Genomic DNA, 27857 nt, shown 5'->3' on the forward strand with positions numbered 1-27857 from the left:
AAGAAGAAAAAAGAAAGCAGGCTGAGCAAGCCACGAGGAGCAAGCCATTAAGTAGCATTTTCCCATAGGCACTGCTTTAATTCCTTCCTTGAATTCTTGCCTTGATTTTTCCTTCATCCTGGGTTGTGATCCATCATTCAAAAGCCCGTGGCACCTACCCCATCCCCACACCAAAGTTACTTTTGGCTGGGTTGTTTTTATCACAGCAATAGAAAGCAAATTAGGATGAACTCTTCCATCAGGCCTTATGCTCAGGCCTTTGCAAAGGACCAATGATTCAAACAGAGGCCTGGACTGGGGGCTGAACAGAGGGCTTGTGCAGCATCCTCTCTGTGCCCTAGGGTTGGGGATCACTCCAGTTGCAGCCATAAAGCACAGGGTAGGTTCAAATAAGTGGTACTTTCTAGATTCGTAGGTAGGTGTATCCGTCCACATGAGCACTGAGTCTCTGAATTCTCTGGGTCCTAAGCTCGCCCTGCTGCTAAGGAAGACCTCATCTCCCATGGCGGAAAGCACCTCTCAACAGGCACTTTGGTCACTCGGCTGTCTTTTATGTTCAACTGAAAGTCCCATGGATGGTATTTCGTCACTCCTGGGGCTCTGCACTGCTGCCTCTGGCACCTGAATTGCCTCCCTGGCTGGAGCCTGCTCAACCTTCTACCAAGGAGCCTAAAGCACTGTCAGCTCACTGGTCCAGTAGGTAATACTTCTCCATGCTTCATGTGCGCAGAGGGGCAGGTGTCTTGCAGGGACAGATGGAAACTGAAGTGGAGTATGATTTATCTTCCTCAGCCACACCTGTGGTTAGGGAGGTACTTGAAGGCTGCTGCTGGGGAGCTCCACAAAGGCAGCCACCTGGAGGTTTCTGAGCTCAGTCTCTCCTGGGAGGGGCCCAGGTGTGGGGCTTTGAGATGCTGGCCCCAAGGGTGGCTCTGCTTACTCATTGGGTGGGAGTAGGAGGCATCAGCCTGTCCCTGGAGGAGTTGAGCCACCAGCTGGCAGGGCTTAGCACAGCACTGTCCAACCCCCATGGTCCAACCTGACAACTGGGCTAGTCTGTGTCAGGATCCAGATGGGGATAAAATGTAACTTCATACACATTCATGTCGGTAAGTCCAGTGTGCTCAACTGCACAAAGCTGACACCGTGAGCCCACTGTTATGTTATACCTGGGTGTTTAAGTGTCATATGTCTGTGTATAAGCTACCATCTGAATATGCATCTGCGTGCACATGTGTGCCTGTATGTGTTGGTGCATGTGAGCTGTGTGTAAACTCGTGAGCACACAATGGATATGACTGCGTTAGTGAAGACTCTAATGCTTACGCACTTTGAGTCTAGACATGCACCCGTGGAAATTTAAGTCTCAGCTCAGCCACTTCCCAGCTTTGGGACCTGGGTAGGTCACTTCTGTGAGACTGGTTTTCCTTATCTGTTTGATAAGACTGGAAATTGAATACTCATCCTAAGTGTTTGTGTGTGTGTGTGTGTGTGTGTGTGTGTGTGTGACAACTTAGAATGGAGCCCAGGCAGCACGCATTTAATCCCAGCACTCAGTAGGCAGGTAGATCTCTGGGTCTGAGGCCAGCCTGGTCTACAGAGTATTAGGATAGCCAGGGCTACAAAGAGAAACTCTATCTTGAAAAACAAAAACCCAACAACAAAAAGAACTTAGAATGGAACTATAGTCATGGGGACACGTCACAAATGTTGGCAATGACTGCTTGTTGCAGCTGTTCATGTATGTTTCGAAGCACGTGTTTATGGTCCAGCCTGGGGCAGTGTATAGACTTGTGGATTTAAGTATAAGCATATGTGCATCCATGACTTTAATTCGACATTTAATTAATCCTGTGTATGTGTGTGTGTGTGTGTGCGCGTGTGCGCGTGTGCACCTGTATCACACACATATGGCGATTAGAGGACAACTTTGTGGAGTCTGTTTTCTCCTACTTTTATGTGAGTTCCATGGATTGAACTCGTGTCAGTAGGCTTGAGTGCCAAGCCCCTTTACCTGCTGAGCCATCTTGCCAGCTTCTAACTATATTAGGGTTTTTTTTTTTTGTTTGTTTGTTTGTTTTTATTTTTTAAAGACAGAATTTCTCTGGTATAGCCCTGGATATCCTGGAATTCACTCTGTAGACCAGGCTGGCCTCCAACTCACAGAGATTCCCCTGCCTCTGTCTCCTGAGTACTGAGATTAAAGGCATGCACCACTACTTCCTGGCTGTCTCCTGTGTTTTAAAACTTACTCTTAAACTTCCATGATATCTTGGCAGTCAGTGTGGATGAGGCTTTTGTTCCTGACACTTTAAACCCCTGGTGTTTGAATGAGATGATTTGTAAGTCAAAACTTGTTTTTTTTTTTTTTTTTTTTTTTTTTTTTTTTTAAAGAATCTGAAACATATACACAGACACCACACACACACACACATACACACACACACACACACACTTGATTATCCAGCTCAGGAGCTGATACACGTAGACAGAAATTGGTTGTTCTTGACTGAATGTGCCTATCAAGTGGGGGTGGACATCTGTGTGAGCCAAAAGAAGTCTGAGGAGCCTAAGAAAACAGAGGGGGCAAGCCCTGACTCCTGCCCTCACCCAGAGGACACAGGGGCTATTGTTTTTGCACACAACCTACAACAGAGAACATGGCCCTGGAACCAGCTGGTGGGCGCTCAGGCCCCTCACCCTGTCTGGTTCATCAGCTGTTGGAGGCTTGCCCTGAGCTGTACCTCTTCTCTGGCTTCATCCAACCCAGTGCTACAGTTAAACAACACCCAGAACTCTTCCCGTTTGGGAGTGATGGGTTCCAAACAGGCCACTACAGCAGATGTAACACAGCCCAAGGCTTGGGGAGGATGCCTGAAAAGGAGAGGAAATCCACTCTATTGGTTCTGGGAAGGTGGAGACAGGGCCTGCTGTGCCACTCCAGAGAGATGGATAATGAAATTGAGAGTAATTGTTTAGCAAATTGACAGGTATCATTTTTTTGTTCATTGATTTTTAAAGAAGCAGGGCTGTATTTGTCACCAATGTTCACAGCAGCATCCATGATGTAGAAACCATTCAGATGTCCCAGTATAGACAAATAGGATACACACAGTGTGGTCTACACGCATTGGGGAATAACATTTAGCCTTGGAAAAGAGTGAAGCCGTGTCTCTCTTATGTATGACCTTTGAAAGCACTGTGTTAAATAAAAGACACTGGCCATGAAAGGGTGAGCATGGTATGGCTTCACTCAGGTAAGAAACCTACAATGGTCACATCATAGACAGGAGAAGTAGAATAGTGGTAACCCTGCGGGAGAAGAGTAGAGAGTTAGTGTTTAACAGTGGGGTGTCACAAAGCCCCTAGCAAATCAACCCACTAAACATCCTTCTTGCTTCCTACCACGAGTCACCGGTCCCAACATTGCATCTTGTCTCCACCAATCTGTTTCCATCCCACACCCCAGCTCTGACGTCGTACAAGCTAAGCATTTCTTATCTGAAATGCTTTGGATCGAATACTTTAGAGCTTGGACGTGGGGGTGTTACAAAACAATTTTGCAGAATGTTTCTGGCATACCTGCCTTTTGTCTGTGAGACATCACATGAAGTCATGTGTGAGCATTTCTCCACCTGGAAGCACTTCAGACTTCAGATTTTTGGATTAGGGATGCTGACTGGGTGAGAGTAAAAGGCCCAGAAAGGCCTAGTTTGGTGCCCTAAGGGGTGGGAGGAGAGGGGAGGGTCCACAGAGGTGGACCTGGGGCTTTGCTGGGCGGTTTCACTTGGTACTGTGCACTGGAGGTGTATCCACATTGCACATGTCTGTAGTTCTTGCCATGGCATGCTAAGACAGTGTGTGTAGAGACAGCACCATATACCTGCCCACCATGAAGGCTATGAAAGTCCTTTACAGTTTGGACAATGAAGACACCAAACACACACACACACACACACACACACACACACACACACACACACACACGTCTCATCAGCTTTGCTTCCATCCTCTGGTTCAACATCTATGAGTGTGATTGCTGGCTCCTGTGGAGAGGGAAGGGTTAAGGTCTCAGGTGGGTGAGCATCTTTGTACTAAATTCACTTTTTGTGCTCTGGCAGCTCGTTTTTATTTTATTTTTACACAAACACGGCCCACTATGGGCTGGTTGGAAGGAAAACACCTGCTCTTACCTCACAGTCTCAGAAGACTCCTTAGTGCAGTGGGGAAAGGTTCCCAGCACGGAGCTGCAGAGCCAAGGCCCACGAGAGCCTGGGCGGTCTAGCATTGGACCGGTGTCCTAGTTGAGGCAGGGGAGGCTGGGAACGGGGCCAGTGGTCAGATGGCGCCTCGCGCTGGTAGTGGAGCTCAAGACTGTCTGTCTGAAGGGGTATGGGGAGCCACTGAAGGCTCTTAAGCTGGAGAAAACTGATTTGAATCACGCCCCAGAAAGGCTCCTCCAGGTAGGAGGATCTGGCTTCTGGGAAACAGTCCCTGGCAGAGACCAGACAGAGGAGGCCTGGCTAGGACTCTGGCAGTGGTTAGGAAGGTAAGATGTACAGAAGCTGGGGTGTGCCAGTGGAGAGGGAGTAAGGCAGAGACTGGAGAGTCCGAGACCCAGCTGCCAGGCCTTGAAGGCCCTGGTGCCCCTTAGGAAAGTGGGTGGGAAGTGGGGGGAGGGTTTTTACAAAAAGGAGGCCAAAAAGAGACCTCCCAGCTCTGTGGCTGGGGGCTTGCCTGAAGGAGAGCCTCCCCTTACCCACCCCCACGCGCCCCGCCCAAGCCGGATCTGATTCAGCTGTCACTCAAGCAGTTGGGGCCCTCGGAGAGAGCCGGGGATGGTGATTTGTGCTGGCCTTGTCGGCCCATTGTCCTGCTGGGATTTGGTCTTTGGTGAGAGTAACAAAGAACTCGGCTCAGGAGCTGGGCTCTGGGCTGGCTGTGGGGGAGGGGACTGAGGGGGGTAGGGATCAAGGAGCTCAGGCTTGGCCAGGCTGCTTTGCACATTGCTTCAGGCCCAGCCTATTGCTTTAGGCCCTGCTTGGAAGTGTGTGTGTGTGTGTGTGTGTGTGTGTGTGTGTGTGTGTGTTCGTACATGTATGTATGGGCTGACACGGAAGGGCTGTCTACATAGGGCTGTCCACGATGCTCTCAGGTCGGAGCACACTGGGCACTTCTGCAGGATGCACTATACTGATTCTGCGCACCTGAACTCATCGCAGTAGATCAGTACTTCTCCAGGCTCACCCTGAGGATCATATTGTATTGGTCAGCCTTCTGGTCATTGTATGCAAGGGCTGCCCTGAGCCACTGCTAGCTACCACCCCCATCACGCCCCCACCCTCCCCGCCCCCACCCCAGGCTTCATTATGAACTTCTGGCTCCCTCGGCCTGCCCTCTCCCAGGTCACTTGGCCCTGACCTTGCTTGAGTGTGGCCTCCACTTCCTGCTGGGCCTGACCAAGCCAGTGCATGTGTTTGGGGAGTGTGTGTGCACAGGGAGCACTCCAGTTCTTGATGGGCCTGTATTCATCCTGACATGTGCACACATGCATGTATTTATGCCCACATATGTGTGTCTGAGCTTTGTGTAAGCATCTTTACATGTGCACACAGGAGAACAGTTGGGCATGAACAGGCACCTGGGCGTGTGTCCATGTGGATGTGTGGATTTGTGTTAACTTTTTAGTGTATTTGCAGGCGTTTTCTGTGGGGTGATTCGTGTCAGCAGTTTGAAGGAAGCTGTTGCTGCCTCCGAAGCTCCTCCTTTGGAGCCCAGGTAGCCCTGAGTCAACCAGTCACTCCTCCTGGGCTCCCCTGGGCCTCTGAAGAAGCTCTTCATCCTCCAAGGGGAACGAACTGCTCCTAAGCGTTCAGCTTGTTTTGTTCCAAATACATCTGCAGGAAACAAGGGGAGGCTCCCAGACTCTTTATCTTCTGGGATGTTGTACTTCTCTTGTGTCAGGAGGGTGAGTGGGTGAACTGGGTTCATTGAAGGCTACAGACCTTAAATTACTCACAGCATCAGACAATATTCAGAAAGTGAGACTCGGGGTTACTGAGAGAGACTTTGCTCTGTGAATGGCGTACACAAGACAGACACCAAGCCCAGAAGAGATCAAGCAAATGACCAGCAATTCAACGCTATAAAAATAATTAGATTCCTGGGCTGGAGAGATGGCGCAGGGATTAAGAGCACTAATTGTGCTCTTCCAGAGGTCCTGAGTTCAATTCTCAGCAACCACATGGTGGCTCACAACCATCTGTAGAGGGATCTGATGCCCTCTTCTGGTGTGCATGGAGACAGCATACATATAAACATAGAGTAAATAAATAAATCTTAAAAATAATTAGATTCCGAGCAGTGAAAAGAGTCAAACCTAAAAGACAAACAAGCTCATCAGAAATAATTATCTATATGTTATGTTATGGACTGGAATTATTATCTGTAATATATAAAGAGTCCCCACAAATAAATAAAAGAAATAACAGCACAACCATCCCAAGAGGAGGAGAGTGAAATGGCAACTCAGTAATGATATGAGCTAGAAAATATGGTCAGCCGTTTCAAAAGAACATTACAAGTGGAACAGATGGGTAAAGCTTAATTCCTCTAGTAACAATAAAATAGTGGAAAACTGTATTTGGTTGGGCAAATTTATTAAAAAATAAAACTACAACACATCCTCTTCAGCAATGGGAAGAAAGTAGGATATGAGCCTGTCCACGTGCTGTTGTTGGTTGGAATGTAAACTGTATCACACGCACACGCAAAAGGATGTCTGACCACTCATCGTCAAGATTTAAACTGTATTCTACATCCTAGCTATCTGACTTCTAGAAATCCGTCCCATAAGAGTACTAGCACTGCGTGCAGAGCGTGAAAGTATTCAGAAGCAGGTTGGATGTCATTCAGCGGCGACATGACAGGCAGCATGTGGCAGACTCGGACTGTGGGGTGAGGTGAACCGTTACACAGAGAACTGTCCCATGCAGAGTAGTTGCTCAACACAAAATGAACTCAACACAACAGCATTTTTGTATACTTTTTGTCTAATTTTGCTTTGTTTGGGATTTTTTTTTCTTGCTGGTCTTTTGCTTGTTTATTTTGATTTCCATTTTTGTGGGGGTTTTTTGGTAGGGTTTGTATGTGTATCTGTGGTTTTTTTCTTCTTGTTTGCTTTTAAAGAGAATAGGAAAAAAATGGATATAAAGTAAATGGGAAGGGAGGTAGGCATAACCAGGGAGAAATTGGGAGAGAAGAGAGAAACATGATTGAAATATATTGTATGGAAAAAATTTTTTTAAAGTTTAAAAGGGAGAGTGGGGAGGAGTGGGGGGAGGGCGGGGGGAGCTGCATTACACTGTCAGTAGAAGCTGCTGTGTGCTTCCTAGCATAAAATGCAAAGGCCTGAGTTTGGTCCTCAGCACTGCAAAATAAACAAATGCAATGAAAACTGTGCAGCACATATTCCCACCTGTGTGGCCAGCAAAGTTTCCGTAGCTCGGAGAATATGGTGTGAGCGATGGGATGTGATTCTAGGACTGAGTCATAGCATGGTCTGCCTTGTCTGTCTGGTTTTCTTGGAAGCCGTGAGCTCCGGAAGACAGAATGAGCAGGCAGCCCCTATCCCCATTTCCAGGCCATGATATATGTTAACAGTTGTGTCCCTGTGAAATACACATGTATATACACAGGCAAGACATGTCTAGGCACTGAGATGGCTCACTGGGTAAAGGCATTTACCACCAAGCCTGAAGGCCTGAGTTCAATCCAGTATTCATTTGATAGAAAGAGAGAAGCAACTCCTTTGAACAAATTGTACTTTCAATTCTGAGAGCATACACATGTACATTCATACACGTACACACACACACACACATGTGCACACACATGCACTCACAGACACACATGTGCACATTTTAATGTCTGGAAGTATCCCAGATCAACCAAAAATACTACTTGCTCCTGGGGAGGTTTTATTGATCAATGTTTAAGAAACAGAAATGTGTAGGAGAAATGGGAGAGAGAGAAGGCATGGGTCAGGTACATCTCTTGAGCCTGGGTTTCCCTGCTTACAAAATGCAAGAAACTAAAGTTTCTCATTCAGCTGTGAACACTCTGTGGCCTGGTCAGCTTGGGTAGGTAACACTTTCTGGCATTAATTGCTTTTTGAGAGTTTGAAAGGCACCTGGGTACAGGACTCAGTGGTAGAGCCGGTCTCATATGTGATGGGTGGCTATGTTTTTCATTCCCAGCAAAGCAAAGAAAAAAAAAATCCAGGCTTACCAGAGGGAGAGGGTAAGAGTCACACATGGTTGGGCCATGCAGAGCAGCAACAAATAACTGGTCACATTTGTTTATTTTTAAAAAATTTTTAAAGTTATTCATTTCTGTGTGATTTGCCTGCATATATGTCTGTATGTACTTGCATGCCTGGTGCCTGCGGAGGTCAGAAGAAGGCATCAGATCCTCTGGAGCTGGAGTTACAGTTGGTTGTGAGCTGCCGTGTGGGTGCTGGGAACTGGCTTCAGGTCCGTTGCAACAACATCAAGTGTTCATGCTCACGGAGCCATCTCCACCCTGTTTCAGGTCTTTCCCAAAGTAATGTGTGCATGGTCTCTTATTTATTGTTATTACCTTACATTGTATTTTTTGAGATGTAGCCTGGACTTGGCCTTGAACTCACTATGTATGTAGCCAAGGATGACCTTGAAAGTTTTTCTTTTGGTTTAATTTTGAGCAGTCTTGTGTGTGTATACAATGTATACTCACATCTTCCCAACATCCTACATTGATGTGGTATGTATATATGTGTTTGTGTGTGTATGTGTGTGTGTGTATGCATGTATGTATGTATGTAATTCTTTGTTTGTTTATTTGTTTATTTATTTATTTATTTATTTGTGTGTGTGTGTGTGTGTGTGTGTGTGTAGGTAGCCACAGCTGCTGTGTGACCCTGTCTGCCACATCACATCCAGAAGACAACATTTCACAGACTTGCCTCTGTCCTTCAGCTCTTACAGTCTTTCTGCCTCCCTTTGACACTGGTCCTCTTGCCCCTACCCTCTGGAGTATGGAATTACAGACATGAGTCACTATGCCATGTGGTGCTGGGGATCGGACCCAGGGTAAGCTGGGAAAGGCACTCTACCAACCGAGCTACAATCGCAGACACTGCTCTTCGCTTTAAAACTGGAGAACTGAAATGGAGCTGAATGGAGGGAGCTCTGGAGCGATATGTGCAAAACCCTGGGTCCACCCCTACACACACACACATACACGCAAAACCCTGGGTCCACTCCTACACACACACACACACATACACACACAAAGAGAGACAGAGACAGAGACAGAGAGAGAGAGAGACAGAGAGAGAGAGAGAGAGAGAGAGAGAGAGAGAGAGAGAGAAAGGGGGGAGGGAGAGGGAGAGGGAGAATGGTAGAGAGATCAGGAAAGAAGGACCTGAATACTTGAGGAGGAAGGGAAGCCCCTGTGGGCTGTTGCTTTTATTTTCTGGCCTCTCGTTTTTCAAGGCCACCTGCACGATTACCCTCCTCTCCCAGGGTCATCAGCATAGTCAAAATTATACAGAATTTTTGATTCACCCTGAACATCCAGCCCTGCCCACTGTGACCCTAGAGCCCTGTTGCCCCATGTCAACCCAGCACATACAAAATCAGCTGCCCATGGTGAGCTTCCCAGTCACCAAATATCACTGTCAACCACAGCCTCCCCTGTTCCCACCCACATGGTGCTACATGCACAGTCCTGTGACTTCTTCAGTGTCATGCATTGAAGCACTACACACACTGTCCTCAGCTTGGTCACTCCTCCAGGTTCACTTGCAAGCATCTATGTCCAGAGTCCTGCCTGCAAGCTCATGGCTCATAGTGACCCTACAACCCCGTTTGGGTCTGGTGTTCCACCCAAGATATGGCCTGCCATTGCCACTATCCAGGAGCTGACTCCATGTTACTGAACTGAGGACGCCATGATGTGGCCTCACACGGAAACAGAGCAAACATGGAGGAAAGGCTTTGCGTCTGCTCTGCTGAGGAGAGCCGACCCCCCTGGGTGTCCCCACCCCTAGGTGCACCCTCCTCTGGGTCCCCCCTCATAAAGGAACTAAACAGCAGTTATGTTTAGAGTTGTGTCAAACTTTTTTTATACCCTGGGGTGACTGTGGAGTCCCGCAGGAATACTCTATAGAGTAGTCTATAGAGCCTTAGCAGTCTCCAGGGAAGGGTAGTTCTCCAGGGAAGGCCCTGCTATGCTATCTGAAGAGCAAGCCCAGGGTGTGAGCATTAGACAAAGGAATCCACACCAGTGAGAGCTATGCCGGGATCTTGGATCTCAGTTCCTGCCTCCTGGAGAGCATCTGGTTCTCAGCTGTTAGAAGAGCAGGAGCTCCGAACACCTCCACCTTTCACCTACCAGGCACCTCACTGGCCTTACTTCCCAGAGGAGGTGATGACCACAGGCTCTTTCCACTACAGAGTCCATGAGTTGCTCAAGTCTGAAATCACCCAGATCTAAGTCAGAATCGAAGCTCTGCTTTTTAACAGCCACAAGCTTCAATTTCTCCACTGTAAATTGCAGATAATAATTTTTCATCTCTCATAGTGGTTGTGAAGAGTATTAGGAGTTAAAATCCTGGCACATAGTAGGGCCTCAGCCAGCTGATAAGCCTTGGACTGTGTGACTGTCTTATTTAATGCTGGGTCCCAAAGCCTAGCACACACTATGCCCAGCACACAAGAGGTGCCTAATATTTGTTCACGGGATTAAGCATGAAGCATCCTTAACAACCTCCAGCCCTCAAACCTTGCCTTCTTCCGAAACTCTGCTCCTTAGGGTTTTCCCTGAAGAGGCCAACTGCCAAGTCAACAAGTTGGCCACCTTCCTGAGCTGGGAGCCCTGAGCTGCAATGTCAGATCCTGGTCACTAGGGGGCGAAGTCTCTTAAGGTTTCTGCAGGGGCTCAAGTCCTTGCCACTCGGGGGCCACAGGGGACTTGAAAGGGTGCAGACAACTAGGTTCTGTTTCTTTGCCTCTCTGGCTAAAGAACCTTGGTACAGCTCTCCTGAAGCGCAGTGGAAGAGAGCCTTACACTCTGTTTTACTTGACCACTCAGAACGTGACTCTCTGTCAGGTTTGACTTGACCTCACCCCTTGAAGTTTTAACCTGCTCACCAGTGTCCTGGCTTTACCCACTATAGTGGTACACCCAAACCTCATGGTTTCCTGTTGCTCCCAGCCTGAGAAGCCCAGGTTAGCAAAGCTAGGTGACCCATTTGCTACCCATTTGATAGATGGGAGAGCTGAGGCCCACAGAAGAGAATCCTGTTCTCAAGGACCCATAGCAAGGAGAAAGTGGGCCTGAGACCCAAACCCAGTTCCTCTCTTTCACCAAGCTGTTTCCAGTGATTGCCCTAGGGGAGAAAGACCTTGAAGTCTTCCTTGTGTTCTCTTCCCCATCCTGGAGAAACTTCCTGTCCTGACTCACTGTATCCTCTGCATGGGATAGGTCTGGCAAGGGTGTCCCAGTTCACAGGTAACAGGTCACAGTTTGTCCCTGGGACTGTCTGACTTCCGGGCCCACCCCCTTTGTCTTATACTAAGTCAAAGTACGTAAGATTGCCATTCCCATAGGTCAAAGAATTTCAAATATCTGGTATGCTTAAACTATTTGTTTGGAGACATCTCCTTCCCCAATCCCCATGCAAAAGGAAGGAACAATTCTTGAGCTACTTTAGTGGTAGTGAGGGGCAAAGGGTGGCTTCTTTGGGTGCAAAATAGATTACTGTAGTGGAGAGATTGGCCCACAAAGTCCCCCCAAAGAATCTTCATAGCCAAGCTCAAGGATGTCTATCTTACAGATGTCATGTACCTCAGGTGGGAGAGATTCAGGGTGCATAGGGTAGAGATATAGCTGTTCCACTCATGTCATGGGGGCCCCTCGGAAGCAGAACAAGTCCACATGGTAGGAATGTTGAATGTCACAGAATGTCATGGAATACCGGTAGTAGCTGGAATGGCACAGAGGGAAGCTGGATGTTGAAGAATGTCATAAGATGCTTTGGAATGCCAAAGAATGTCACAGGGTATCATGGGTTCTTGTAAATGTCAAAAGACGCTGTAAAATGCTCTGCTTGGCCATCAAAGTCATGGGATGTCAAGGACCACTTCCCAGTGCTACCAGGCAATGCTGCAGAGGACTGTAAATGTCACGATGACCCAGACAGTCCTCCTGGTCTGTAATAGGCTGTTTGCTGGGAAATCACAGCATATCGTGGAAACCTCAAGCCCAGGAAGTACTTTGGAGATCTCATGGATTCACTTGCACGTTTTGCAGATGAGAAAACTGAGGGTGGTGACACAGTCCGTATCTAGTGGACATACAGTCAGAAGCAGAAACAGATTTGAGTCTCTGGCCTCCCAGCTGAACAGCCTCCCTGGGCCAGGGGCTCTTGGGGACTAATTAACCCCGTGATGGAAACAGCCATGCCCAGGGGGTATTGAGCAAACCTCCCAGTTCTGGCTGGCACTGGCCCTCTATCAGGATGGGAATTAACTCCACGTGTGGGGCTTTCTGGTCTGGAGCATGAAATAATGAGTTATTTGTGTGGAAATCAACAGCATACTAGCTCTACAGCCTGGTGAGGGTGGGTGTGTTGGGGGAGCCCTTGGAGGTGCTCTCCAGGCTCTGGGCCACAGAAGGAGCCTCTGGCCTTCCTGGGGGACACTCCTTTTGCAGCCAAGGACTTAGAAGCGCCAGTTTTGTCTAGAGCTTTTGGTAAGGGCTCAGAGGCTTAGGAGAATGGGGTCCGGAATGAGGGGTGGGAAAATTAAAGAGGGACTTTAGAAGGGGAACCTCTGATGTCATACTGTGCCTTTGTGCCAAAAGTCAGGTGGTAAGAGGGGATATAAGCATGTAGTGTGAGTCTGAGACACCCTCAGCTTTCTTGGAAGATTTTTGGGAACAGTGTCATGAGGTCTTGAGGGATCAAACTGGTGAAATGAAGGCAGTCTCAGGAGGTGACCGTCCCTAGTCTTGACATCTGGCAGGAGACACTGCTCATGATAACTGCTCACTGCTTCTTCCTCTTTGTCTCTGATTGCCACATCCTTCTTTGTCCTATCGCTCTTCCCTTCTCTGACCTCTTCCCCCCTTCCCCCCCCCCCCCCCCCGCACAAATCTTATGACTATCCACCAGCACAGATGGGCGGAACCCTGCAGCTCCCAGGGATGGGAGGAGTATTACAAAGAACATTTCAGAGCCCTGTCTGCAGTGCTGCTGGGGCAAAACCCCCTTTCTGGAGCTGAAAGTTTAGGAACCTTTCCTGGTCCACAGCCCAAAGCCAGGCCAAGATGCTCCCTAACCCAAGGGGACAAAGAGTCAGCAGTGGTGTGGAGCTGCTTGCCAAGGAAGGTCCCCCTGATGGGAGCCAGGATTGGCCATGTCTGGCCAATGTCACCATCTCCGTGAAGGCTGTGATTTTGCCTCTGGGGATCTGGGCTGACAGTGGCTTAGAGTATTAGGCACATAATCTCTTCACAAAATCTTCCCTTCTATCTGGGAGTTTGCCCTTGCAGCTGTGAAAATAACAAGGTCCCAGCAGAGCTTGGTGGCATAGCTGAGTTCAGGAAGGACCCAGAAAAAGTGTTCAGGATGATGGGGTAAGGAGCTCAGGCAAGGACAATCCATGGTACTGGGGACCTAGAGTCCAGTCAGTGGCTGTGGATGGCCACCAGGGGAGGGAGCACTGGGCTAACTAAGCCCCTTGCTCCTGTTGGCTTTAATGAAGCAGGGTACAAGGCATGCATTGTTGGGAACTCCGTGTCTGGGTGTGAACATGTGTATTCAGGTGTATTTGCGTGTATATGCTCCTTCACCCATGTCTCCAGGATTCCTGTAGGAGCTGGGGATGAACATGGTAATGACATGCTAAGATGGTACTACAAAGATGGCAGAATGAAGGTCTGATATACTAGGTCCCTGCTATATATGCATATATATAAAATGCTATATATGCATATATATGCTATATATAAAATGTCGGTTATAGGTTCTCCTTTAAGACCCATGACGTCACTAGCCTTGGGCAGTCGGCTAAGTTTCTAGTACCAGGCATAACTTCCCTCTTGTTGAGTAGGTCTTAAGTCTAATTTGAGAGCTGTTGGGTGTTGCCAAGGTATGCATGCCGCTACTGTACCCTTAGGGTTATTGTACTGGTTATTGTTGTGTTCAGAGGTGTCATAGCTGGGTAGGACTGTTGATTGCCTCCCTCCTTTAAAAGCGTGAATGGAGTCTTCTAGTAACATGAAAAGTAGACCTTAGGGAGAGAGCTTTCAGGTCAGATCCAGCTCAGGGGACCCTAGGACCTATGTCTGAAGTGGACAGTGTCTTCAGCAACAGGAGACTTCCTTTCTACCTATAGGGGGCAACCAAGGGCCATCGCAATAGCCTATAACACTCTTCCTTGGAGAAGACAACGGTAATTGATTATCTGATACCAAATGGTCAGTTCTGAAAACATATATACACAAGCGACACTGCCAGACTGAGCAGCTTGTATTTATTTATGAATACACACACACACACACACACACACACACAGAGAGAGAGAGAGAGAGAGAGAGAGAGAGAGAGAGAGAGAGAGAGAGAGGCACACACAAGCTTGCGTGCACACACACATATGTAACAACAATTAATGGAAAAAGAGGCTATGAATTCGAAAGAGAGCAGGGAGGGGTATATGCGATGATTTGGAGGGAGAAAAGGAAAGGTGGAAATGATGTAATTCTATTATAACCTAAAAAAATAAATAAATAAAAGAAACTTTTTAAAGAAAAGGATGGACACGAGCTAAGAGAAGTGGAGAGGAGAAGTGGAGAGAGAAGAGGGAGTCGAGAGGCTAAGGGGAGCTACAGGACGAAGAGCTGAGGAGTAAGGAATAAGAATGAGATGAGGGGACTGGCTATGGGAAAGGTGGTTGGCCAGGGCAGGCGAGAGGGACTGGCGATCAGGGATGGGTTGAGGAGACATGTCATTCTGCATTCTAACCTGGATCGCTTCCCATCATCTTGAAGTCTGAGTTCAGGCTGGAATTCACTTGCAGTCACTAATTGATGGTGTCCTTCATGTCTTTGAAGATGGTTCTATGCTGAAACTAGACTGTCTACCATCAGAACCTGTACCTCCATCAGCTCAAGCTGATGAGTCTGGGTGGGAGGACGTTTGAAAAGAAGGAAAGTCATTGTGAGACAGGCAGATACCCACAAGAAAGCCTTCCAATGACAGGCACATGGACCCTGGGTACCTATCTCCCCGCTCAGAATGGCTAGGGAGGGTGAAGGGCCATCAGGACTCCCATCTTTAATTTGGACATGGGTCCATCTGCATATGACTTCTACCTCAAAAGGTTTATAGTCTTATAGGAAAGAGTTCATGTGACACAGGGACGATAATAACAATGGCTTCTGTGGTTTGTTCATTTCACTGACTTTAGAGGAAGCCCTAGAGGTCTGTCTGTTTCTGCAGTTCTGGGGTCTGCCTGCTGGAGTGCTTGGCTTTTACATGGGTGCTGGGGGACTTGTGGGTCTCTACACAAAGTACTTAAGGTACCTTGTGTTCCTTCCTTCCTTAAGTGTTATGTTTTTATTTTTAATTTATTATTATATTTATTTAGTGGTGTGTGTGTGTGTGTTTCATATGAGTCCCTGGGAAATGAGCATTTAGAAGTCAGAGGACCAGAAACCGCCTGGTTCTCTCCTTCTGCCATTTGGCTTATGGATGTCAGAATCAAGTCATCATGCTTGACGAGCGGAGCCCTCTCTCTGCTTCTCCTTTCCACCTCCTGAGTCCTGAGGAACACTAGCATACATGGGCTTTGAGCAGAAACAACTTCGACTCCTTGATTGGCAGTGGGGTCTTTATTAACGTAATAAAGTCCCTTTTAAAAAGGGACACGGGCTTCTTGGTCCCCACCAGATTGTTCCCGCAGAAGGAACTGACTCATAACTTCTATGCTAATTAATGCCTCAGGATGGAGGATGGCATGCCGGGAAGTGTAAGCATAGGGTTAGAGCGGGGACTTTGAGCCATATGATATGTGCTCTACCTCTGGGGACAGATGTGGGATTCAAAATTCCATAAGCAGTGCTGTTTGATGAAACCCAAATAAAATGTGGATATTATCTGTCTGTATGTGCTTGGCCCAGGGAGTGGAACTATTTGAAGGTGTGGCCTTGTTGGACTGGGTGTGTCATTGTGGCGTGGGCTTTAAGACCCTCATTTTAGCTGCCTGGAAGTCAGTATTCTGCTAGCAGCCTTCAGATGAAGATGCAGAACTTTCAGCTCCTCCTGCACCATGCCTGCCTGGATGTTGCCATGTTTCTGCCTTGATGATAATAGACTGAAACTTTGAACCTGTAAGCCAGTCCCCAATTAAATGTTATCCTTATAAGACTTGCTTTAGTAATGGTATCTGTTCACAGCAGTAATACCCTAACTAAGACACTGGCTCAGATGAACTTCCCCAGTTAGCAGGACCATGCTTATTGTCACAGGTCCCTCCTGGAGAAGGAAGCTTGTGGTATCCTCCTGGCCTCTTCTTTAGACAGTTCTAATTTGCATCTTCTTGGTGGTCATACATGCAAGGTTATGCTGAGTTCCCTGTGAGGGAGAAGTGGAAATCCCCAAATTTGTTATCAGCTGGTCAAAACTAAGGTCAGCCCAGGGAACCCCAAATTTGAAGTTGATGACTGAAGCAAAACCAGCTGTGTGTGTGTGTGTGTGTGTGTTGGTGGGGGTGCTGTGTTTCTAAACTTGTAATCTGTCAAACACTGGGTAGTTATGGAGCCAGAAATGATTGCAGGCAGGGACTGGGGAAAGGAAGAAAGGAGGGTGCAGGAGCCTGGGATGGCTTGGCCAGATGGCTTACATGATAAAAGTACCTATTGACAAACTTGATATTCTGAGTTTGTTTCCTGGGACCCACATAGTGGTAGGAGATACCCAACCCCCAAAATTTGTTCTTTGACTTCCATATGCTGGTGCCATGAGGAGTCACTGTCTTCCCTTCACCTTCTGAGCCAGAGAAAGAAATCTGGATGAATGCAGAGAATGTTGGAGTGGACCATCAGCAGTGATGGAGCCTTTAAAAAAGGGACACAGGCTATGAGGGCTAAAGTTATGTTTTAAGTTCAAATTACTGTGCTTGAGAGATCTATAAAACAAAACAAAATGCCTTTAATCTGTAAGCCCCACATGCAGAAGAACAGGTAACTTCCTGGAATGCTAGGAGCTATTGTTCATGTAAAATAACAAGCCATGTGTTTTCACTTCAGTAAACAAGGTTGGTTGTTCCAACTGCACAGGATGTTCCGCCTCACACGTAGGTGGGAGGTGTGTAGGCAAAAACTGTGACAGGATGTATACTTGCCCTGGAGTGGATGAAGGTGGGAAGGACATACCCTTGTGGGTTTAGACTTTTTAAGCCTCTGACTTAATAAGTGCCATACTCTGGGAATCTTGGGTATGGACTTACCCACTGTCCATCACCCCAGCCAATATTTGACAAAGCTTGCTTCCAATTCGGCTCAAAAATTGTGGTACTGGTCTTATTCTCACCCAGTGTGATTGACAAGGCCACTCCAGCAAGGCAAGTTGGAAAATGAGACACTGAAATTTTTTCTCCACATTCTGGTCTCTTGCTAATGGACTGAGCTGAATGGAAAACAAACAAATCCATCCAGGTCAGGTCCCCAGAGGCAGAGCCAAGTCAGCATGGATCCAGAGGGGCTAACATTCAGCTCATTTGCCCTAAACAAAATGGCCTGCCCACTCCCTCTGTTTCTTTCCCTTTCTTGCAGAATGGTATCAAATGAGGGTCTAGAAACCCTTTGGCCACCGTTTGGAGACCACTCCCTAGGAGAGACAAGAGACAAGGAAGCACAAGGCCCAAATGTCTTCAGGGAAGGCCTTTGCCCCCTAATCTGCCATGAGTAGCTGTTTTCTGGGCTCTACTGCCCAGCTTAGCCTGTCCCCTTCCTTGTCTCTTTAGCTTGGGGCTAATGCATGGAGCTCTCTACCATCAAGCTGAAGAGGAGTTAAAGGGCATAGTGTCCTCAAAGGTGATTAAATGAGGTCAGGTTCTTAAACATCATGTCTCTGTTTCTTACAGCTTAAGGAAACTGGCAGAAATATTCATACCAGTCTCTTCAAATATGCCCTTGCTATGACTTCATAAAGAAATAATTAATAATAATTAAAGCAACACAAAAACAATGAGAATGATCAAAAGATTATATTCCATCTATCCCTGAGCCGTGCTGTGAACCGGCAAAAATGATTTACTGTTTGTTTTTGTTTTTTAAGACAGGGTCTCAATTGTAGCCTGACTGCCCTGGAACTTATTACATAGATCAGGCTGGCCTTGAACTCACAGAGATCATCCTGCCTCTCTCTGCCCCTCAAATTGTAGGAATACAGGGACGTACTGTCATGGCTGGCTTGATTTTTATGTACAATTCCTAACATAATAAAAGCTAATGACATAGGGTTAAGTGAAAAATTGAAATGAAATAGTTATAGGGACAGGAGGCTCTGATCCTGTTCTGCACACACCGTCAGCCCTGTAAAAGAAGATAAATTAGCCAGAGGAAAGAACACTTTAAAAAAACCAGTTCCCTGTGACACGGGAGCCTTCAGAAAACTGGTTTTATGATTAGGTGTGGTAAGGAATGGATAGCCACGCAGATGTGAACAAGGCTGAACAGCAGGATTTGATATTTACAGATGGAGTTGGGAGCCCATCAGGGCCTCTGCTCAACTCTTCTTTGGTGGCTTTAGCATTCTTTCCTCCTAGCAATGGAGTAGGAACCCTCTAGAATGAGCCCCTTCCAAGGAGAAAGGACAGTGCTTTTTCTAGGTTCTAGGGCTTTGGGTGGGGCAGGTGTTCTTTTCTATGGCCTGCCTTGGGGAGAGGAATTCTGGTTTCTATGACTCATTTTGAGGGAGGAAGAGGAACAAAGTACTGGAGGACAGAAGGAGGTCAGAGGGGATTTGCTTTAGAAACTTTTCAAGAAAAGTTCAATAAATTTTATTTTTAATTGAATTGAATTTTATTTATTTTTGAGACAGGGTTTCTCTGTATGGCCCTGGCTTTCCTGGAACTTGCTCTGTAGGCCAAGCTGGCCTCCAACTCAGACATCTGCCTGCCTCTGCCTCTTGAGTGCTGGGATTCAAGGTGTACACCATCACCACCCGGCTTTTTCAGGGTCTTTTAAGTCACTGTGCTCAGGTGCTCAGTTTTGTGGTATCATGATTTAAAAGCCACCATGGGTTTGGGCAGAGCCTTTCTCCTGGGGTTCTACACTTCTTTGCTTCTCATTGTTTTCACATCGACAACATATCCTTTTTAAAATAAGAAAATGTGCCTTTAGAGAGTATCTCAAATAGGGGCTGGGAGAATGGCCTCACCAATAAAATGGGACTAAAGGTGTGTGCTGTTACCCGGGTGACCCTTCCTTCCTTAAGTTCTTTTCGTTGAGTATTTTGTGGCAGCTATGAGGAATGTTTCTCTGACAGTCCAAGATTGATTAATGATGTCTGCCATGGGTGGAAAATGAGTAAGTTGTCAGATGTTTACTGGACATTTGCCAGTCCTTGTGTAGCCCTCAGGGTGCCTGCATTTGTAACTAGATAAGCACCCAATCCTTCAGGAATCCTAATTACTTATATTTCAGGTATTGCCTGGAACGTATGCTGTTGGAGTGTTGAGGAACGGCGCCTTGTTTGTGGAGAGTCTTCCTTATCTCCCACTGAGTGAATGCTGGCCTCACACCTGTTCCATTCTCTGGCTTTTCTGAGTCATAATCCACCAAGCAAGACCTTGGACTTTTGTCTTGGTTGGGTTTTCTTCTTTCTGAGGGTCTTACACTGTAAAGAATGGTCTTACTTTAATCTAGTAAACACAACACAAGAAGTTGGAATCCTCCATATGTCTGTTTATATGGATCTAAGGTTCAGACCCTAGGAATGATGATCCCATCCAGACCAAGGCTAAATGCCAAAGTGCTCCGGGACTCTGATTTGGCCCCCTGCCCTGCCCAATGTTTCCATTTGTCTGCTCAGTCCCATGCCAAGTCTTCCCTAAGTGTCCCGTGCCTCCTCTTTTTCCAACATCCCTCAGTACTGAAAACTTCTAATTTAGTTGCATGACTTTTCCTTGGGAGACATAAAGAAATATCTGTTTACCCCAAATAGGGCACCAGTAGACCAAAGAAACAATTTCATTAAAGTTCAGCTAGTGGAACCAATGAATTTCTTGGGATTACTCACAGGGGGTCTCAACCCTGCCCCAGCATGGATGATTATTAACAAAAGCTGCGTATCTGGAGATGCAACTTCAATCAACCTTCTTCCTCCCATGTACTCCGAATGTCCAAGACCATCACAGTTGTCGTAGGGTTCCATGCAGTTGTGGGGTGGGACAAGGAGTGAGTGTCTGAGATCTCAGGCCAGAGAATGTTCATGGACCCCATCTTTTGAGGATCCTGTGTGGTTGATTACACAGACTTTCTGATTTCAAGGTGGCAATGGCCACATCATGATCAGAGGACAGAGTTGAATTGCCTACAGTTACACTCACAGCATTGTCCAAATACCATCTCAAATACCTGCCTCTTTCCTCGACTGTCTGGTGCCATGAGAAGATGACATCATAGATGTCAGTCTCATTTCTGCTTCTCACTGAGAACCCAAACATGAGACTCTCTCGATGGCCAAAAGAACCCCCTATCTCACTCACTGAGAGAGCCTGAGGGGTATGAGGGTCAAGGGCAGGGAAGAAGGGACTGGAGCATGCTGACCAGGCCCCTTGTTACCATTGTAACAGGCAGGATGAACTATGGTCAGAGTGGGAATCAGGTATGATGTTTAACCAGCAGTGTTTGAACCCAGACCTAGGTGGCCTTCCTTGAGTTCAACTCCCATCATCCTTTGCCACTTCTCTTCTTCCTTCTCCTCCTTCCCCTTCTCCTCTTTTTTCCCCTCCTCCCCCTTTTCCTTCCCCTTCTCTTCTTCCTCCTCCCCTTCTCCTCCCCTTCTTTTCTTCTTTCTTCTCCTCCTCCCCTTCCCCCCTCCTCTTCTTTCCATCCCCCTCCTCTCTCTCTCTTTCCTATCCTTCCCTCTGCCCTTCTTTCCCTCCCAGAACCTAGGCCTTCGTATCTTTTCCCCTACTTTCCTTATCCCTCCTTGTTCTCTCCTACTGTTCCTCTTTCTCCTTTACAGATTCCTTTGTTCTTGTTTACGTACATGTCTGTGTGCCAGGTACATTCCTGATGCCTACAGAGCCCAGAAGAGGAAGGTCCCCTGAAATCATAGTTACAGGTGGTTGGCTGTGAGCCATCGTGTGGGTACTGAGAGCTGAACCCGTTCTCCATAAGAGCAGAGACTGCTCTTAACCACTGAGCCATCTTTCCAGCCCCATGTTAAGATTAATTTAGCTGTTTCTTCACCAATGAGCGTTCGCTCAAGTGTGCATGGCTTGTGCATGCGTGGATCTGCAGGACAGGAAGAGAGATCGCTTGAAGAATATGAACATTTAAATACACATCGCCTGCTCTGGCTGTCCGGGAACTCACATTTAGCATCGTCTTTAATTCTGAGCTCTATAATTACTGACAACTTATCTTTATTATTTGTTTCTTCCTTATTTAATATTTGTTTTCCCCTCATTTCTCCGTTAGCTTGTTCTTAATGTACTTGTATGTGTTAATTATTAATGTCCTGTTCTATATGCTATGAGTTTTCCCCGTCTATAAGCTTTCATTTGATAACATAAAACTTTTATGAATTTCCCCATATCTATCATTTCCATTTATTTACATATTTACTTATTTATTACATTTTGAATTGTGTTTATGTGTTTGTGTTGTGGAGCTGGGGTTACAGGCCCAGGTGCCTGTGTGGAGTGAACAGCTTATAAGACTCAGTTGGGACTCACTCATGGTGGGACTCCCTCCACCACCATGTGGGCCCTGAGGAACACACTCAAGTAACCATGTGTAGTAGCAGCAGTCCGTCTAGTGAGCAGTCCTACAGGCCCCATTGTTGTTTGCTTTGAGCAAGGTCTGATTAGGAGACCCTGGCTGGCCTAGAACTCACAGAGGACTACCAGCCTCTGCCTCCTGGATGCTGGGATGGAAGGTGTGCGCCACCACACTCTAGTTGTTGTTATGGCTGTTTTTATTCTTTTATTTATTTTATGTGGATGAGTGTTTTGCCTGCATGCATGTAGGTGTGTCACATGTGCATGCCTGGTATCTACAGAAGTTAGCAGAAGGCATCAGACCCTGGGACTTGGAGTACAGGAGCTGCCATGTGGGTGCTGGGACTTGAACTTGGGTTCTCTGTAAGAGCAGCAAGTGCTGGTCAGCCCCAGATGTTGTTTTTGTTTGTTTGTTTCTTTACATTTTTTTTCTATGTAGCCCTCAATGTCCTGGAACTCAATTTGTAGACCAGGCTGGCCTCAAACTGAGAGATCCTCCTGTCTCAGCCTCCCAGTTGCTGGGATTAAAGGCGTGCAACACCAGCTTTAGTGTTGGTCTTTAAAGCAGCTTTTTTTTTTTTTTTTTTTTTGGCTAAATCCAAACCCAAACTCTAGATTGTCTTTGCTGTGGGCAGCAGTTAGGACTTATGTCAGTTTTCTAGCCCTATATAAGTTTCTTGAAACTTTTTAAATGAATGTGAGGTCCAGGGGTCATCTAGAGATTGGAGCAAAGTTTATATTCAGAACTGGGGTGGGGGGTCGGGGAAGGGGGCTTCTACCTGTCTGTCTCTGTTTTCCTTGGAAGTCTTCTCCTCAATTTCCACTGCTGTGTAAACTGTCTTTTAGTTCTTAAGTAAGTCTGGGTTTTCTTTGTTGTGTGTGCATGTGTCCTGTATGAGTGCACATGTGTGTACCCAGGTGTGTACACGTGGGTATGGAGCTGGAGGTTGATGCCAGCATCTTCTGTCATTCCTCTCCACCTTATCTTTTGAGATGAGGTCTCTCATGAACCCAGCTCACTCACTGACTGGACTGCCTGGCCAGTGAACTCTCAGGATCTGTTTATTTTCCTCTACTTCCCTCAGGATGAGGGTTTCAGACGTGAGTAACCAACCACACATGGCTTTTATATGGATGCCAGGAGTGTGGGCTCAGGTCCTTATGTCCATGCTGCCTGTACATTACTGACGGAGCCAGTTCCCCAAACCCAAGACTGAATGTTCTGTCTAAGTTTCAGTAACAAGTGCTGACTGGGCTCTGCTTTCAAGCAAAACTTTTGAAATGAAAAAAAAAAAAAAAGACTTAATTCCTTCTGTCTGTCTGTCTGTCTCTTTGTCTCTGTCTCTCTCCAACTTCAATTCCTTTCCAGTTTCTGTCTCCCACTTCCCAGTGCTTTCAGAGTATTTATTATACATATCTTGATTGGTTCAACAAGAGCGTCAACCACTCAGCCATTGGTAGAAGTGTAACCTGTTTAGCCTGCTTACCCATCCTCTTGGGTTACAAACAGAGGTAGTCTTGGTATGCCTGATAAGTAACTGAGAGATGTGCATTACCCATGAAGCATGTATATAAACTTGAGGCTCTGGAGCTGTCTTTCTCCAGAGAAGAGTGTCTGTCACTTCCAGTGCAGGCAAGAGAGAGGCAGCCCCCCAAGTCCCCATCAGGAGGGATCAGGATGACTCAAAGTTGGCTTCACATGTACAACTTTAGTTTGTGTTTTAAACTATGAGCTCCATTTCCTCAATAAACATAGGCCTCAGCTTGCTTTGTATCTCTTAAGAGAGGTTTGACGGTTGGTGTCTTTCAAGGAATTTATCCATTTAGTTAAGGGGTTGAAATCGTGGGCCAGTTTGTTTGTCAAATGTCCTTATCTGAATTCTTAGCATATCTCTCATTACTGATGTAACTGTGTCTTCTCTCCTTTTAGTCTGGGCCATTTTGGGTAGAATTGATGAATGCTAATGATCTTTGCGAAGGCCTGCCTGTACTTACATCTGATCAATTTCTGTCTCCAGCCTTATTGCCTTCCATTCATACATGTTTTCTTTCCATCAACTTGATTTGCATTTAACTTGGTCCTCTTTTTCTCTGTTAAGTTGGGAGCTTAGATCATTACTATGCTGTTTGGTCTTCTGTTTTGATGTAAGTATTTGATGCCATCAGCTCCACATAACTATCAGTTAGCTGGATGTTAGTTACAGCTCTCGCTGCTGTGGCAAATTCCCTGACAAGAAGCAACATTTTTTAATTGAAAAAATATTTTTTTTTATCATACGATATATTCTGATCATGCTTTTCCCTGTCTCTAGTTTTTATCAGATTCTCTCCACTCATGTCTTTTCTTCCCTCTCTCTTTAGAACATAAACCAGGAAGCAAACAAACAAACAAAAAAATCCAAACGTGCTCCCCACACCAAAAAAAGAAAAAAAGAAAAAAGAAAGAAAGAAACACAAAACAAACCCAAAACCTACAAAAACACAAAACCAGACATAATTCCAATAAGATAGAAAAAAAAAAAAAAGCCCAAACAAAGCAATATTAAACAACAGGTCTGTAAAAATAACATTGAGTTCATTTTGTGTTGGCCATTAACTACTAGGCATGAGGCCTGCCTTGTATGTCTAATATACCCATTGAGACTTCAGTTGAGAAAACTAATTTTTTCTTTGTAAGAGGGTATCAATTGCCGATACCCTATTTTTGGTTAACCCCTGTCCACTCTCCCTTCTCAACATTGGAACCCTGACTTGACTGACTTGAACCTGTGCAGGCTCTGTGCATGCTACCAGTCTCTGTGAGCTCATGTGTGTGTCAGTCTGTTGTGTCTGGAAGACCTGTTTCCTTGGAGTCATCTCTCCCCTCTGGCACTTACAGTAATGTTTCCATCTCCTCTTCTGCATAGCTTCCTGAGCCCCGGGAAAGGCTTTTGATGACATCCCATTTGAGACTGCGGGCTCCAAAATCTTACTCTTCTGCACTCTGTTCAGGTATGGTCTCTGTTAGTTCCCGTCTACTTCGAGAGAAAGCTTCTTTGATGATGGCTGAGCACTGCCACCCTGTGAGCAGAACACCATTAGGAGTCATTATTGTTGTGATCCTTTAGCAGAACAATAATATTTAATTTTCCCTTAGAGCTATGACCTATCTAGTCTCAGGTTCTTGGTCACCCAAGCAGCATCATTCATGGGTTCATCGTGTACAGTGGGCCTTGAATCCAATCAGAGAGTGATCAGTTACTCTCACAATATTTGTGTCGCTATTGCACCAGCGTATCTTGTAGGCAGGTCACTGTTGTAGATTGCAGGGTTTGTAGCTGGGTTGATGGTTACCTTTCTCCTCTGGTAGCTTGTAGAGTACCTTCTAATACCATGAACACTAGTCAGTAGGGGTGAAGGCTCTTGTCTCGGCACCAGATACACATCTCTGTGTTCAATTAAGTGTTGTCTTCACCAGCGGGGTGTTACCATCAGTTTGTGGAGAGCAACAAATAGTTTTGGCAATACCTAGAGATGTCTGGGTGTTTCCACAGGGACTCTTTGGTCAAGGACTCAACTAGATGTAGTCCGTTACTGGCACTGGAGGTTTTGTTCAATGGTGAGAGATGTTTAGTTGGGACATTGTCTTTCCCTGACAAGAAGCAACTTAAGGGCTGATGAGATAGCTCAGTGGGTAAAGCCTGATAACTGGTGTTTGATCCCCAGGATTCACACAGTGAAAGGACAAAGCTGACTTCTGCAGATTTCCTCCCAGTCTGCTAATGATCTTTCCTTTGATTCTATTGTAATCTAAGAAGACACTTTGTATAAATTTAATTATTCTAAATTTAGTAAGTTGGGTTTTTGAAAAGAATGTATATTGGTCTGGTGCTAGGAAGAATAGCTTTAAAAAATCGATTAGAGGCCAGCTTGGTCTATATAGCAAGGCTAGCCAGGGCTGCATAGTGAGTCTCTGTCTTTTGAAACAAACAAACAACAACAATAACAAAAACAACCAGGGTGGTAGTGCTGCACTCATTTAATCCCAGCACTTGGGAGGCAGAAGCAGGCAGATCTCTTTGAATTTGAGGCCAGCCTGGTCTACAGAGCTAGTTCCAGGACAATCTAGGCTACAAAGAGAAACCCTCTTTTGAAAAAAAAAAAAAAACAAGAACAAAAAGATTTTCAATTTAATTAGGATTAGAACAAATCTGTTGATAGGCTTGTCTATAATCTTTTGTGGTTTATTTTTTGAGACAAGATCTTACTATGTAGCCAGGGTTTCCTATGCTGACCTGAAACCTGTAATTTTCCTCCCTGCCTAGCTTCTGGGATTATAGATGTTTTCTTATACCTAGCCTCATCCTCTCCCCCTCCCTCTCTCCCTCTCTCCCTCTCTCCCTGTCTCCCTCTCCTCTCTCTCTCCCTCTACTTTCTCTCCCTCTCCCTCTCCTCTCTCCTCTCTCCCTCTCCCTCTTCTTCTCCCTCCCTCCCTCTCTCCCTCTCTTGTCTACCTATTTTTATACTAAGAAAATGTTGAAATCTCCAAGTATAATTGTGGACTGTGTACTTAATTCTTTAAAATTCTACCAAAACGTGCCTTTGTGGGTTTTTTTTGTTTTGTTTTGTTTTGTTTTGTTTTGTTTTGTTTTTTTCGAGACAGGGTTTCTCTGTGTAGCCCTGGCTGTCCTGGAACTCACTCTGTAGACCAGGCTGGCCTCGAACTTAGAAATCCGCCTGCCTCTGCCTCCCAGGTGCTGGGATTAAAGGCATGTGTCACCACTGCCGGCCTTGTGTATTTTTTTAACTCCTCAGTATGCATTATGTTTTCTTGGTGAGTTGACTCCCTTATCTTATGTGACATTCTTCATACGGTCATTTCTCTTGTTCTGATCTATTTAACAATGTGCTGGACAGTTTTAAGTCAACTTGACACAAACTAAAGTCATTTGAGAAGAGGGAGTCTTTTTTTGAGAAATTGCCTCCATAAGGTTGAGCTGTAGGCAAGCCTGTAGGGCATTTTCTTATTTACTGATTGAAGTAGGAGAGTCTAGCTCATTGTGGGTGGTAGCATCTCTGGGCCCTGGGTTCTATCAGAAAGTAGTCTGAGCAAGCCAGCAGGAACAAGCCAATAAGCAGTGCTCACCTACAGCTCCTGCTCCCAGGTTCCTGCCCTGACTTCCTTAAACACTGTACTACGATGTCCAATGATAAGCCAAATAAACCCTTTCCTCCCCAAGTTGCATTGGTCATGGTGCTTCATCATGAGATAGCAACCTTGAATAAGAGAGACAGTAATTCATTGACTCCAGTGTTCTTTCATTGGAATCTGTGCAGCATGTCTTTTCCCATTATTCTCCCTGGCTTAAAGTAGATTTCTTGCAGACAGAATGTAGTTGGTCTTGCAGCTTTTAAAAATGTCACCCAACAATCCTTACATCTTTACATGGTATTTAGACTGTGCGCCTTAATGAAAATATTGGAACAGTCTAATTAAAATACAGCATTTTGTTAGCTATTTTATTTTATAGTGCATATATATATGTACTAAACTCTAATAAACCACATATATATATATATATGTGTGTGTGTGTGTGTGTGTGTGTGTGTGTGTGTGTGTGTGTATGGTTTACTAGAGTGGCTAACAGGCTATGATCCAGCTAGTCCAATAATGACTATCTACCAATAGAAGTCCAAGAATCCTGTAGTTGTTTAGCCCATGAGGCTAGGTGTTTCAGTTGGTCTTCGCATTCTTTGAATTCCAAAGAAGTAGGCTTTAATGCCAGTAAGAAATGGACTTGCCACTGAGAGGGAGAG

At 46.0% G+C, this 27857-nt stretch overlaps 2 long non-coding RNA genes across 4 annotated transcripts in view; both read left to right on the forward strand.

Moving 5' to 3' along the window:
- Positions 1–1119: 1119 nt before the first annotated feature.
- On the forward strand, positions 1120–6642 carry LOC143441294 (uncharacterized). Its single transcript, XR_013108554.1, has 2 exons — positions 1120–4549; positions 5700–6642. It is a non-coding gene; the product is annotated as an uncharacterized LOC143441294 (long non-coding RNA).
- A 6945-nt stretch (positions 6643–13587) lies between these two features.
- Positions 13588–27857, forward strand: part of LOC117703962 (uncharacterized) — a 63506-nt gene continuing 49236 nt past the window's right edge. For 2 of the 3 annotated variants that reach the window (XR_004606204.2, XR_013108556.1), the window contains exon 1: positions 13588–13683. This is a non-coding gene — a long non-coding RNA (uncharacterized LOC117703962). Of the gene's footprint in view, positions 13684–24967; positions 25053–27857 lie in introns of all 3 variants that reach the window. The other variant, XR_013108555.1, reaches the window with a different exon arrangement.

The sequence above is a fragment of the Arvicanthis niloticus genome, chromosome 2 (assembly GCF_011762505.2).
Source record: "Arvicanthis niloticus isolate mArvNil1 chromosome 2, mArvNil1.pat.X, whole genome shotgun sequence".
Classification (NCBI taxonomy): domain Eukaryota; kingdom Metazoa; phylum Chordata; class Mammalia; order Rodentia; family Muridae; genus Arvicanthis; species Arvicanthis niloticus.